The sequence below is a fragment of the Ceratotherium simum genome, chromosome 6 (genome assembly GCF_057802395.1).
Source record: "Ceratotherium simum simum isolate JZ-2026a chromosome 6, ASM5780239v1, whole genome shotgun sequence".
Taxonomy (NCBI): Eukaryota; Metazoa; Chordata; class Mammalia; order Perissodactyla; family Rhinocerotidae; genus Ceratotherium; species Ceratotherium simum.
The window spans coordinates 24,733,329-24,745,960 of record NC_141905.1 but is presented as its reverse complement, the minus strand read 5'-3'; the positions used below and the strand labels follow the sequence as shown (position 1 = coordinate 24,745,960).

The window sequence follows — 12,632 nt, the reverse complement described above, 5'->3', positions numbered from 1 at the left end:
TCCCGATACTGGGATTGCTTATGAGGAGCAGTGAAAGAGAGCATGTAAAGGGTTCCTTCTGGAGCCTGGCACATGGCAATGCTCCCCAAGGAGTGTCACTGGCAGCTTTTACTTACATCGGGCCCCCACGTCCCATGTGCACGGGACTCAGCACGTGAGTGGCTGGTTTCTCCCCCTCCCCTCATCCCCCTTCACGCCCCAGCAGAAGGCCAGGTGGCAACGGGAGTCTGCACACTCAACTTCTGTACCTGGGGCTCCTGATCCTGTCCAGTGCGAGTCTCAACACATTTCCCTAGCTGTCTGACACCTGCTGTTTACCCTCTGTCATCTTCCCTCCTCCTGTCCTGGCTCGGAGGCCCTGGCTTCACACAGGTCGCCAAGGTGCCGGGGGAGCCCTCCTTCCTGGCATGTGTTTGCTTTTCAGCTAATGTGCTTGCCCAGCAACACGGATACCATGGTGATGGCCCGGGATCACCTGGGATCCAGGAGTGGATGGCTGCACACATACAGATGGGCAACCGGGCAGGAGAAAAGCCCTTGGGGGTCACCGGTCTCCCACTGAGGGGCCAGGCTTTCTCCTCATGCATGTTTTCCCAAAGGAAAGGTCTTCTCGGTGGTCCCAGCAGGCTTCTGGGACGCTTCTGCTGGCGAGGGCTGCCACAGACACCTACCTCCTTCAGATCCATAACTAAACCCCCTCATGGGCATTTTCAGAGCCACTTATTGGTTGTGGTCGTGCTGGGAAAATTCTTCTTAGGGGAGGTCATCTAGGCCGGGCGTCATGGGGGCCACAGAGGACAGGACCAGATATCTGCCCATTGGAGAGAATGACAGTCCTCATGAAGTACAGAGACCTCAGCACACGAGGAATCAGGCCCGCCTGGCCCTGCACTGGCTCTCAGGTGGCACATGAAGGGATCAGCCTTTGGAATCAGAGGCCAGGGTCAAATCTTAGCCATGCCACTTCCTAGCTAGGTGAACGCTGGTGATCCATTTAAACTCACTGAGCCTCAATGTCCTCATCTGAGAAATGGGGATTAAAAAAATGCCTTCCACAATAAACCAACACACGGACAGATAGAACTGTTTGGTGGTTACCAGGGGCAAGGTGGGTGAGGGGTGGGCACAAGGGGTGAAGGGATGCCCCTTTATATGGTGACTGACAAACAATAATGTACAACAAAAATTTCACAATAAAAAAAATGCCTTCCACAAAGGGCTGTTTTGAGAATACAAGGATATAATTTAGAAAGGTGGTAAGCACATAGTAGGAGCTTGCTTAATGGGGCTGAGACTTTCAAGCATGCAGAATTATTGTGGTGACTTGTCTGACTCCCTCTGCTCTGGGGAAAGATTTAGTCCTGAGAATCACCCAATGTTTCACCAAAGTAAATTCTCCAAGGATGAGCAGCAGGGAAGACAAAGAGACCTTTTCTCCCTCTTCTTCAAAAGCTGCAGGCAGCCAGATGAAGTATGGTGTAGGTGGCCAAGCACCTAGATTCTTAAATAGTAACTAATGCCTTTGATTAGAATTAATAATGAAACGACACCTGTAAGCTTAATTTGCCACATGGCAAGTACATTCACAATCCCATCAGCTGGTTCTCGAGATGTAAAATGCCAAGCAATATGCCTCAGTTGTCTCCAGTCTAAGAGGGGGAGGCAGTCCCAGGGTGGTTATCTGCCCTGTGTTCCCAGCCACTCCAGAGGTTATCCTGGGTGGTTCCCAGGCATCCCCAAAGGCCCGAGGACTCCCTGCCCCAGTGAGCGCTGCTGAGCCTGGAGGGGCAGCTGGGCAGCCTGTCTAAAGGTGAAGGCTTCCCTGAGCAAGGGGAAAAACACCCCCAAGAGTTACTGACTCCCTGTGGTGGTCGCCATGGTCGGGGCCTTGAAAAGCTTTGCTGGATGGGACAGGGAATTCCCAGCTGGTGCCATGAGCAAAGGTGTCACCATCACTGGTACTTCCCAGGTCAGGAGCAGTGCATGGAGAACTAGACAGGCCCGGTGCTACACCAGGAGATTTGGTTCCCATAGCAACCCAAGTGCGGCTGCAGGAACACCTATGAGATGCCCAGGGCTTGCCCCAGAAAGGCCCACATGCTGGAATCCCAACAGCAAAAACCAGCCAGCAGTATTTAGAGATGGAAAACAAGCTTTGCTCAGGTCCAGAAAAACCCAGGGAAGCCACAGGAAAAAAAAGTGTGGCTAGTATCTCAGCTTTCTATCATGGCAAGCTCCAAGAATATCTTGTGTGCTGAGCTCATGCAGGCCCCACTTAAAGGGAAACAACCCATTCAGGATCTTCTGCAGAAATATTCTCCCTCCCTCCCTCCCCCAGCCCTGACACACTCACACACACACACACGATGCAAGTATATATAGGAAAATAAAAATCTATAAATGTGCTTATGGTTGATTTGTAGATCAGAAAAATATCAACGAATGACCAATTTCAACAAGATCCTTTAATGAAAATTCCTGATTAACTTCACCTTTGGACACTTCTATTACTATACTTGTAGAGTAATTGTTACTTTAGCTGCGCAATATTTCCCAATAGAACTCTGCAGTGAGCGGGAGGGAGGGACCTGAAACCCGTTCTCCACACCAGGTACAAGTGAGCACAATTAGCAGCCAGCAGTCTGGCTTCTTGACTGCTGATATGGAATAACTCAGGAAACTCAATCACACAGGGCTGCACTGGGACCTGCTTACTGTCCACAGATGTCACCGCAGTCATCAGTCAAGGCCGAGGTAGGTTAGCCACAAATAGGCCACGGGGCCACTCTACCTCCCCTCCTTCGTCACATCCCAAAATACCATGAGGACACCCAAGCCAGGGCCTCTGAGGAAAGTCGAGAGGAAATCCAATTTCATGCAACAAGGACTCAAGGTGTGGCCCTTGTCAGTCAAGTGACAGCATGGGCTGGAGAGCCGGAGGAAGGCAGAAGGCTGTAGAGGAACAGGGAGCATGTGAAAGGAAGAGAGTAAGGCAGGTGCCGGTAACCTGCCCCATTGGGATGACAATTCTGCTTCTGTATTCTTCTCTTTGATGCTTCAAGCACCCCAGACCACCAGTGAAGCTGAACAGAGCCACTGCCTACGAAAACTCCTTCACCCCAGGGCCGTCTCAGGAATCAAGACAGACAGGCCATCAGGCCAAAGACCAGTCTTTCTTCATCTGAGGGGCTACAAGACACCTGGTAAATATGGCTGCCTGGCTGGCAGCTTCGCCTAGATGCTGGTCAGAGGGTGAGGGCAGGCCCTCCACACTTGGGAGTTGGGGAGCTCTAACCGGACCCCTTGGACAGCCTCAGAAGAGCCTGTGAATCAAAATGGGTGCCCAGGCTCAAGGAGATTCTCAGGGCCCTGGTCAGCTGCCCCAGAAGTCATCTCCACTTCCATCAGGGATAAGCCCTGAAAATCCAGGCTCTGTGCAGGAAGAAGCAGATAATCTCCCTAGTTGCCCCAGGTACACCGGCTGGAGGACACGGAGGAAAGGCCACTCTGGGTCACTTGGGAGGATGCATCACCAGGTCAGCCTGGCTTCCATAAAGGTGATGGGAATAACAGGCTTCAGAGGATAGGCAGAAAGCAAACAACTGGGAAGGTGACACAAGAGGTGGCCCCCTGGGCCATTTCTCAATGGTGTCAGGGTCTCTGCCTGGACATCCACGCTGCGATGATTTTCAAACTGGCTCTGGCTTGCGATGTGCTATTTTCCTACCTCTGTACCTTCACTCACACTATCTTGTTCACCTGGAAGCTCTCCCTGTTCCTCTGTGACTATGAAAGCCCAAGACGTCCTTCAGGGTTCAGGTTCAACTCAAGCTCCCTCATCAGCTGTGCCTGCCTGTGGAGACGCCCTCGCCCGATGCCCCTTCAAGGAAGGACGTATTGCCCAACTTAAGGACGTGGGGTCAGCAAACAGCCTCCAGCTATCAGCTCCATCATGGTCCACCTCAGCTGCAGAGTGGCTTCATCCAAGGTCACACCCTTCCTGTACAGTCACCATCTGATGACTACATGAGGCAGGGATATAGAGGTCCAGCCCTTCTGGCCCAAAGGGATCAACTTTGTGGGGCAATATTTACTCCCAACTCCCTGTGGGGCTGGCTGATGCTTGGGGAAGCCCGCACCAGGCCTCCACTTGTCCCTCTGATCCTGCCTCTACCCCTCCTTTCACAGGTATCGATCCCTAATAAACATCCATCGCCCAAACTCAGCATCTGTTTCCAGAGAACCCACTCTGCAGCAGTGCCCATCCTTCTTGGTAGTCAATGGTTGGCTATTATTATAACCTGGGTGTCTCCCACAGAAGATGTTCAATGAACGTTTGACAAACAGATGGGATAATTTAAGTTTCTACCTGTTGACTGAGCTCTCACAGAGCCGCCCCTCTTCCAGGCACACTCAGGTAGCTGTTGATCAGGTAGACTAAATGATGCTGAAGCCAAGGCAATGGAAAGACCATTATGAGAAACTGCCTTCCTCTGGCTCCCTCGAAATCACACAGCGCACTTTCTCTTTCATCTCACACCTGCAGCCTGAAGACCACACGGGAGATGCTTGAATTGGGACGTTTTGGATCCTGAGATCCAGCGCAGTGGCTCATTGGGTCCTCAGCGATCTAAGTGATGGCTCAGCCCTTTTTTCCTGGAAGGTCAGCTTTAGCGGCACCTTCTCATCAGCAATGCTGCCACTAGGTGCAAACAGCCTTGCTCACCATGGCACTTTAATCAGGATGGCGTGACAGCACGGTAAATGTTAAAAAGGTTATAATTAGAGATGCTGTTAAAACAACCCAGGGCTTAGTGTTACTAAAGATATTTGCAGAGTTTAGTGCAATATAAATAGCAGAGTGTATGGTGTCATGCCTACAATTTTGAGCAGGCCGATGTGCCAAGGGGGCACTCAGTGAATGCCCATCCAAGCTGGGACTTCTCTTGCCTGATTCCATTCTCCTGAATGTCAGAGTTCTCAAGACTAGTAATCGAGGGTGTGTCCATACTAATAAAGGAGTGATGATATCCTGCTACTCAAAGGGCCTGGACAACACACCAGGACACATGCCGAAGCTCAGGGGAACAGCTGCAGCTCCCCAGGCTGCTGGAAACACCGTCTCCTACTTGGGGAGCTCAAGGATTGTGATCTATCAGCTCAGATTGAAAGCAAACTTGCAGAGAGGGGTCGGCATTCATCAGAAGGAGGGCGTTGCTTTCTAGCACGATTTCAGCCTGAGCCTGTGGATTACGCCTCACACAAAGAACAGCAATCAGTCATTTAACAAAGATGACAACTGTAATAGTGCCGACCATAGGCCAGGCCCTCTGCACACACCCACTTCATCCTCACACAATCCCACAAGGCGAGTCTGGGCACATCCATTTTACGGATGAAGACACCAAGGCCCAGCAACTGCATAACTAGTCCACTATCACACAGCTAATCAACAGCAACATTCGAACTTCAATCCAGGTCTGTCCAATTCCTGGTTTGGCTCTCACAGGGCTTATTTCAGAGGAGAGGAGGAGGGAAATGGAGGAGGGATGCCTTTTAGTTTTCATTCCATGGACTCCTGTACTATTTGAATTTGTTATAAAGAGCAAGTCTTCTTGTATTACTTTTTTAATCTTCAAAACATCAGAAAGAATTTATGGGCAAGAGAAATGGTCCTATTTCTACAGAAAATCTGGATCATAATTTAACAGTATCTACCAGCGACCATAAAAGTTTCTGTTCTTTGCTATAATAATTCCATTTCTGGAATTATTCTGGAAATCTGTCCTGAAAAAACAAGCAGAAGTGGGCAAAATTACATGTAAAAGATGTTTTTATTATGAAGTGCTACTTTTAATAACAAATAAACTGGAAAGAAACTAAATGTCCAACAACAGAGAATAAACAGTCATGATGGACTGGGGTGGTGCCATTAAAAATATTTTTGAAGCAGCAGTAGCAACAGGAGGAAATGCTCATTTCCTATTTCTGAGTTTAAAAAGTAAGAAATAAGCCTAACTACTCATGCATATAAAAGCCAGTATGTACTCCTCTCTATGGAGGGATAGGAAAGACTCTTTGAAGGGTAGACACCTTTGCAGAGAGGTTTCAAGGGCAAGGTGGATGGGTGGGCAGAAAACTTTTACTTTTCATTTTATGAATTATATGAATGTTGATCATATGTGTTACTTTTATTTTAAAAAATAAATATATTTTAAAGCTTTACATATATTATGATCCAATCATGTTTTCAGAATAAGATTTCATTATAATAATAAAATACACCAAAATATGATTGCTGCATTGCAGAATTACAGATGAGACTTTCTCTTTATAATTTTTTTGTATTTCCCAAGATTTCTACCATAAACATGATTTTATTATCATAAAAAGTCTCTTTTTTAAACTTTAAGAAATCCTATTAGTAAGAGGATGTACTACCTCTAATAAAGACCTTAGAAATTTCAGGGTTTCACTAGTCATGTCCTGCCTCAGACACAGCCAAAAGGTCATACTGTCTTGAGTCCCGGAGAGGGAAAGGGCCACATGAGACCCATTACAAGAGGCCAGCTAACACAGCAGACCCAAGGCCGTACTGGCTTAGCCTCAAATCCCAGCTGAAGCCACTCTCCATCAGCTCTGGGCCCTTGAAATACAAGGGCAGCCTGACCCAGAGGTACCCCAGAATTAAACAGGGGAAGAACCTTCCTCTTATTTTCACCCTGAGCAATACACTGGCTGGAGAACATTGGGCTGAAAGAAAAAGGAACCTCTTGACCCTGCAGGTCATCTGTCCACCAACAAGAGGCCACATCTGCTCTGTGCAAAGCACTGAAGAGGTCACAAAGATGACCCAGACCTGGACCCTGTCCTCAAAGGAGGGTGCAGTCCAGGTGAGGAGGGAAGAAGGTATGTAACTGACTCAAATCCCAGGCAGAGAGTGACCAGAGCCCTAACAGCACAGATATGGATGAAGAGTAATTGGGGTTCAGAGGAGGGAAGCTCACTTCCAGCCTGGGGTGTAAGGATGGTTTCCAGAAGAGGTAGCCTGTGAACTGGGTTGGCAGTCTGGATGTATTCAAATAGAGGCCAGGTGTTCACCTGCCCAGGTGTGGGCCATCTCTGCAGCGTAAGTACCACATGTTCTAGTGACTGCCCCTTCTGCTTATGGATAAGGCTGCCAGCCATGTCAGGGCACCTATATTTCCAGAGACCTATGTGCCTGTTTTTTTTCTACCCAGGGCATATAGCTCAATTACAAATCCACAGGAAACAAAAGTTCATGGATAGTCACAACATTTTTTTTGAATTTCATGAATCTTTTCACTACAGAAAACTAGGCTCAACAAGTATTTTCTGTGGAACACCCCTGGCTCTGCCTAAACTCCCCACTCGATGCCTCCTTCCCACCAAAACTTTGCTAATAGCAATGACAATAAAAGCACAAATCCTATGTTTGCTCACTGCTCTGGACACAAGCTGGCATTCCAGGACAGCAAAGTGCTCTTTTAATAAAACTCAACAAGACTCTCCCCTTCCCCTCACCGCCCTACCTGGCCACTGGAAGGAGTCACCAGACTCTGATCTTCTCCCCACCTGCCCCTCCTCTCCTTCAGTCCAGGTCCCCCACACAGTGGAGTAAGACTGGTTATGCCTCGTGTGGCTACCCAGACCACACAGGGGACCCTAGATCAGGCGCAATGGTCACACAGAGGGAGGTACACTCATAGGGCAGAGGGAGGCAGGCACCCAGGAGAGCAAAGCATAATTGACATCTAACCAGGGTTCTTCTCTAGATGGAGTCGGGGGGTTAACTTTGGGAAAAGTTTATTAAAGAATGAAGTAAGTGGGTTAATTTAATTGGAGCGTGAAAGACATTTTGATGGTGATGAGGAGGCGAGGTGATGATTTATTTATAATCGACAAAGTTGTAACCATCAGCTACACTTGAGAAATGAGCAAGGAAAAGTCCCTTCATACCACGGAGATTGATACAACTTTCCCTGGGGGAAAGTCCTGCCAGGGAAGCTTCCTGTCTGCCCATGAGACACTGATACAGGATCTATTGGCCACTGGCCCCCTTCTAACCCCAGCTGTAAGTTGGGAACTGAATAATCTCTAAATTCCCTTCCAAAAATGAGGCCTTTTCTAGGAATAAATATTTAGCCTCCATCTGCTTCTGGGCATGTTTTCTTGTCTCAATGCAGGGACAAAGGAGGACCCTTCATGTTGCATCTGATGTGTTGTTTTTGTTTTGCTGATTTGAGTTGAAGTTCCAGTTCTTGGATCCTCCCCAATCAAGACACTGATGAAGATGCTGGACAACGGAGCATCTTATTTAAGGGCCGGCAGAACTGAGTTCAAACTCTAGATTTGGGAAACTTCCTTAACCTCTCTGCAGTTTCCTCACCTGGAAAACAGGGATACCATAAGGACAAAACCCGGCACAGAGGAAATCCTGGTACGTAGTAAAAACTCACTGCGGTGACTTAAAGTTAGTCATGGTAAAGGAAGCCCTCTAGGTTGACATGGGTTCCTTAACAACTGGTGGTGCTACATTGACCTGTTTGTATGAAGTCCAGGTTGGCTCCTGGGACCACCACTTGCATCTCTAAGGGCTCAGAAGCACTCACAGCTTAACAATCCAATCAAAAATTATTCCCAGGGATAAAGCACATCATTAGAATGCAGATTCCAAAATCCATCTTCTAACACTCCCTGAGAAATACTAGCAAGAATGAGAAGTTCCAGAACACTAGAGGTGTTTCTCACTATTCAAAGACTCTCCACAGGAAGCAGCAGGGACCTGATTTACACCCCCTCCTGAAACAACTAAAAAATCCGACTTGACATTTGAAACAAGGGTTTGCAGACAGTGGAGCTCAGGCGAGGCAGGAGAGCAATCTCTGAGAAACAAACAAGGTGAGCCCACGACTGCCCCAGCCTCCAGCCTGGAGAGTGTCCAGCCCACAGCGCAGAAAAGGCGGACCCAGGTGGAGCCCAGGGTCTCGCTGAGTTGAGGAGAGAGAACTGGGATTCCAGGGAGGCTGAGGCACCTAGAGTTCACAGGGCAGGGCACCAAAGAGGAGAGAGCTGCCCAGACAACAATCCCGAGATCAGCCAAGGGGCCCCCTTGAGTGTTCAGCTAAGTATTGATCAGCACAGGCACGTGAGGAGACTGCCCAAGGTTTGGGCGGGGGGCGGGAAGAGCAGGAGGGGGCTGGGGGCATGGAATCAGAGAAGAGAACGCCCTGAAGGAGCATAGAGAACAACCCTGGAGCTCACATGGGCTGGGAATAGGTCATATCCCATCAGCCAGAGCAGGAAGCCTCAAAACTCATGGGGCATCAGGCGGAGTACTGTTATGGGCTGAATTGTGTCCCCTCAAAATCCCTATGCTGAAGTCCTAACCCCCAGTGCCTCCAAATGTGACTGTATTTGGAAATAAGGTCTTTAAAGAGGTAAATAAATTAAAATGGGGTCATTAGAGTGGGCCCTAATCCAATACACCTAGTGTCCTTATAAGAGGAGGTTAGGATACAGACAACACAGACAGAGGAACGACCATGTGAGGATACAGCAAGACAATGGCCATCTGTAAGCCAAGGAGAGAGACCTCACAGAAACAACCCAGCCAACTCCTTGATCTCAGACTTCTAGCTCTAGCCTTCTTCAGTGAGAAAATAATTTCTGTTGTTAAGACACTCAGGCTGTGCTGTCTTGTTGTGGCAGCCCAAGCAAACTAATACTAGTACTCAGAATGGTATTGCCTCTAGGGGGGAAAAATTAACCCTAGATTAAGGCAGCTCTGGTCCCACCTAATAAAGCTTAAAAGCAAGACCAAAAGAGTCAGACTGTTTCCATGTAACTTAACCATGTCCCAGAACAAAGCTCAAGAATATTTATAGGAGTACTAAAATATCCAGCACCCAAGGAGGTAAAATTTATGATGTCTGGCATCCAATCGAAAATTACGAGGCATGCAAAGGAGCCAGAAAATACAACCCATAATGAAAAGAAAAATCAATCAAAAGACTCCCCTAAAAGTCAATCACATCCCCAGTGTATTTCAAGACCCTGCCACGGAACCCACCTGGCTCCAGAAACACATTTTAAAATGACTCTCCAGTTCCTTGCAAGAGACTAGCGCAATCTTTTTCATTATCAAGAGAGTCATTCTAGGTGGAGAAGACAGAGAAAACACAGAAATGCTCACTTTCTATTTTGTTTCTCTGTCTGCTAACCGGGTCATCTTTCCTGAGTAGTGATACTATCCTGGCTTGTCCATCTTCTAATTGTGGGCCTATTATTTTACAGAGGTCCATGGCTATCTCTAGCCATTTTTACTAGTTTATCCTGTGATTCTGCCTTCCTGAACCTCTTTGATCGACCCTAAGTTAGAGGATTCTTTATTCCTCAATCATCAGGGTCTATTACAATCAGAGTTTGTCAGCAATCACTGCATATGAACGTGTCCTCTTCTTTTGACGCCTTCACTCTTCCCTTCTTCATTTGGGGATTAACAATGTAATTATTTAATTAGTGGAGCATACTCAAAACGCCATGGCTAGAGACTTCCATCACTCTTGGGCTCTATTCTCCTTTAAGGTCCTCATATGAACAGCTGTCTAAAGCAATCTAGAGGAGCAAGAAATCCATGAACAGACCCAAGCACCCCAAGGTTGTGCTTCCCAGTTATCCAGCCTACGTGAGCAGGACAACCTGCAGTCTGTCCAGAGACAGGGCACTTGAAAGAGCTGGCCAAGCCCCTGGGGTGGCGGATCTCCACCGGCCCCTTGCAACCGTCTGCCTTAACTCTCCCCATCACTGCTATATTAATCCTCATTCCTTACAGTCGTATAAAGTTCTATAATAATACACCAGCCTTCGCCTCTTTCAGTTATTCACGCATTCTTTCATTTAAGCAAACCAGTATTTACTGAGTACCTACTATGTGCCCAGCAGTACTTTCAAGCCCTGAATCCCTTTGGAACGTCACACCAACCCTGAGAGGTAGAACACACAGGTATCATTACCCCCACTTTAGAGGTGAGGCAGCTGAGGCCTTTAAAAGAGACAAAGTAACCTGATCAAGGTCACACAGCTAATGAAACGTGGACCAGGAACACGAACCCAGGACTCCCAGAACCAAGCCCTCATGGGCACGCCTTGCTCACTGTAACCAGAGCACTAAACTGGTCACAGTGAGGAGCTGGAATGTCCTCTGCCCTCCCTGCCCAGCCCGCTCCAGGCCTCCTCAGAACTCCCCATTTTGGGTGCTCCTTTGCAGCCCAGAGGAGCAGTGATTTCTTCCCCCCAGTTCATTCACATTTGATGGGTTCATAAAAAAGCTGAAGTGACATTTGCCTACATTGCACCTGCCCTCACTGCTTAGGTGATGGGGTGACGTCAGGCAGGTCTGAAGGATCGGACAGGGTGCGAGGCTGCTGCACACTGCGACCCTCCCCCCCTCCTCTTGAGCTACCTTCAAGGACACTTCCATCAAGCCTGACTTGCACAGAAGGCTTGTCCCCCATGAAAGGGCAGGCTGGAAAGTGACTGGCCCCTGGGCCAGCGCAGAGAGAACCGGAATGCAATTCCCTCCCCCATCACTGCTGTGCTGGGTGGAAACTGGGTCAGAGCTGGCCAGCCCATTCATTTAATCCAAACTCCCCCTCTCCATTCAGCTTTTAGTCTTCAGAGCTTTCAGTCCAAGGAAGCACTATTTCCTCTGAAAAATAAACAAAATAAATTAAGCCCATGCTCTTTGATCTCAGGGCTTTTGTGCAACTGATGGACTGAACAGAAACAATCTGCCATCCTCCTGGCATCTCGGAGACACCAAAATGTTCAGCCGCTGTTTCGGGAGGCAGAAAGCCAGCTTCGAGCCACCTGCCAGACACCCTGTTGAGAATGGAGCATGGCTAAGAAAGGGGCACTCTGCCACCCACTCATCCACTAAAGAAGAGTCTGCATGACGCGTGGCAGGGCCAGTCACAAGAGTCAAGGACTGTAAGGCAGGAGCTCTCATTTAACTTTAATAGCATAGGCCCATGTGTTGTGTTTGTTTTGGTTTGGTTTGGTTTTTGTCCTCATTCTCACCCTAGGGCCTTTGCACTGGCTCTTGTCCTCATCTGACATGCTTTCTACCCAGACCTTGGAAAACTGACTCCTTCTTATCCCTCACATCTCAGCCTAAAGATGATCTCCTAGGAGAGGCCTGCCCCATCAAAAGTAGCTCCCATACTCCACTCTCAATACTCTATCCCATCATCGTGTCCATTATCTTCTTGGCATTTATCATGATTAGAAATTATCTTGTTTGTGTATTTGTTCTCTTCTTTATTTTCTGACTCTACTTCTACCTCTACCACAGCAGGGACATCATCTATCTTGATCACTACTGTCTCCCCAGCATGTAGGAAAATGCCTGGCACGTGGTAGGTGCAAGGTACATGTTTTTTAAAGGAGGGAAACTGAATGAAGGGGAGCTGGGTTCTAGTTCCAGTGCCAGCTCTGCCTGCCTCACACCCTGTGTGGTGCACCTGGGCCAGATCAGTGGCACGGCTGCCACGGGCGGCAGGAGCAGGCTGGAGGGAGCAGGGCTGTGTGCTTGAGACCAGGAAGGCTGC

The 12,632-nt window shown here is 48.3% G+C and overlaps 1 protein-coding gene across 2 annotated transcripts in view; it reads right to left on the bottom strand.

Annotated features, from left to right (window-relative positions):
* Nucleotides 1–12,632, bottom strand: part of KCNMA1 (potassium calcium-activated channel subfamily M alpha 1) — a 711,162-nt gene that overhangs the window by 535,957 nt on the left and 162,573 nt on the right. The window lies entirely within an intron of this gene.